The following is a 2,746-nucleotide window of genomic DNA, read 5'->3' as shown; positions in this document are numbered from 1 at the left end:
GGACAAATTCAAAAGGGCCGCTCTTAGGCATTTGTATGTAATCAATTTGCAGTCTCTGGAAGGGGTATTGGGCCCGGACCTGGTGTTTTCGTGGGGTTTTTACTCTCTGTCCTGGGTTATTCAGGAGACAGATTTGGCAGGCTGCACAGTAGTTTCTTGCAGTGCTACTGAATCCAGGGGCGAGCCATCCTTGGTTCACAATCCTATACATGGAATTGGAACTGACGCGTGTGGGTAGGTGAACTGCCGCTGCCATTTCTGGGTACAGAGAGGCAGGCAGGCATATTTTGCCTCCTTCCCTCCATACATTGTCAAGGTCTGGTGCTGCTCCCATCCTGACCCACTTATCTTTCTCGCTCTCCCCTGCTTGCTCCTGTAATTTACTCAGCTGCTGCCATGTTGGTTCTGGGATACTCACCTCTACCGCTGCTAAGGTCTCAGGGCTTCCTTCCCCTAGAGCTGCCTGTTTTGCAGTCAAATCTGCAAATGCATTTCCTTTTGCCTCAATTGTTTTTGCGCTCGTGTGTGCCGCTATCTTCATAATGGCTACTCGTTTAACCTTTTGAAGATTGTTCAGGACTCTCTTAATCCCTTCTCCATGTTTTACAGGTGTACCTGCTGCTGTCAGATAACCTCTAGCCCTCCATATGTGGCCATAATCGTGCGCTACACCATAAGCGTAGGCAGAGTCAGTGTAAATATTCCCTTCTCGTTCTTTTAAGTATTCTAGGGCTTGTTCTAAAGCTTTTAATTCTGCTTCCTGTGCTGACATGTGGGCTGGTAAGGCCTGTGCTTCAATTACCTGCGTATCAGTCACTACAGCATACCCTGTGTGATATTTACCCTTGTCATCAGCAAACCTACTACCATCTATATACAAGGTGTGCTCAGCATTTAAAATCGGTGTATCTGTAACATGTGGGAATCCCATTGTCTCCTGTTCCATGAGCTGAAAACAATCGTGCTGATCTACTTCTTCAAACAAAAGAGTGTCAGTGTCCTCATTTCTTTTCTCACTAGTACTATTAGTACTATCATTCCCCCTTGCCAAATCTGGTGACTGAAGAGGCAAAAAGGTGGCCAAATTTAAGGTTGTACAGCGCTGAAAAGTAACATTTGGAGGTAAGAGTAAAGTACACTGTAATCTTAATTGCCTAGCCATTGAAATGTGTTTGGGCTGTACCTGAGACAAGATTGCATGTATGTCATGTGTGGTATGCACTACGACTGGATTGTCTAGAACAATCTCTGATGACTTATCTATGATAATTGACACTGCAGCTACCGCCCGTACACAAGACGGTGAACCTCTAGATACTGGATCTAATGCTGCTGAAAAGTAAGCGACTGGTCTTTGTTTTACATGTGCCTGTGTCAGAACACCTGTGGCGTGTCCAGTGATCTCAGCAATGTACAGATTAAATATCTTGGTGTAATCTGGTATACCAATAGCCGGGGCAGAAATCAACAACTTTTTCAAAGTGATAAACGACTCATAAGCTACTTCTGTAAGCACATACGGTACAATTTTCAAACAATCGTATAATGGCTGCATCAAAGCGCTAGCATGTGGTATCCACTGTCTACAATATGACACGATACCTAAAAACATACGCAATTGTTTGAAATTCCGTGGGGGTAACATTCCCTTTATCACTTGAACCCTCTCCTCAGTGAGATGTCTCGTACCCTGTGATATACAATGTCCCAAAAAGATAACTTTTTCCTGACACACTTGTAACTTTTTCTTATTAACCTTGCAACCTTTTTCTGCCAAAAATCGCAACAAATTAAGGGTGGTGGCCAAACAAGTTTCTTTGTCAGGGCAGCATAACAATAAATCATCCACATATTGTAACAATACACAGGAATCTGGTGGTACCCATTCTCCCAACACCGTTTGCAATGCTTGCGAATACAAGGTAGGTGAATGCGCCATACCCTGAGGTAGGCGTGTCCAGGTTAGTTGCCGATTTTTTATTGAAAATGCGAACCAAAGTTGGCATTCTTCAGCAAGCGGGACGGAAAAGAAAGCATTCGCTAAATCTATAACCGTAAAGTACATACTGGTTGATGGTATTTGTGACAGTAATGTATGTGGATTGGGTACTAAAGGTGTCATCGGGGCTAGTATTTTGTTGACCGCTCTAAGGTCTTGGACCATTCTATACTTAACCGGACTACCGGCTACTGATTTCTTTTTAACCGGGTACAAGGGAGTGTTTGCCGGTGATTTTACCTCTTTTAGAACTCCACTTTTTAAGAAGGATTGGGCCTGCATTTCTATGGCCGTCTCTTGGGGTGCACTAAGTGGATACTGCTTTTGTTGGGGAAGCACTGCTCCTGGAATCAGCTGTAGGGTAACCGGAGGTATGGGCAAAAGTCCAACATCAGCTGGATGTTTTTCCCATAGTTCTCCTGGAAGGGACGACAAAATCTGATCTAAGTCTGAAGGAGGTGTGCCGGACAATTCCGATTCCTCCTCTAGGCATTGTATCAGGTTACACATCTCCATGTGTTCTTGATTATCCCCTATAGCTAAGGTGACAGTGCCATCTGGGTGATAGGTAATGTTAGCTCCTATTTTCTGCAAAATGTCAGCTCCTAACAAATTAGTGGGGGCTCCTCTGGATACCAGAAAGCGTGAAAGGAACATGTGGTTTCCTACTTTAACTTTCAGAGGTTTTGTAAGCGGGGCGTCGGCTAAAATGCCATCATATCCAGTTATTAGTAAAGTGTCAGGTGA

The sequence above is a fragment of the Aquarana catesbeiana genome, linkage group LG07 (genome assembly GCF_042186555.1).
Source record: "Aquarana catesbeiana isolate 2022-GZ linkage group LG07, ASM4218655v1, whole genome shotgun sequence".
In the NCBI taxonomy this organism is placed as follows: domain Eukaryota; kingdom Metazoa; phylum Chordata; class Amphibia; order Anura; family Ranidae; genus Aquarana; species Aquarana catesbeiana.
The sequence above is the reverse complement of the archived record's forward strand: the minus strand, read 5'-3'. Positions refer to the sequence as shown.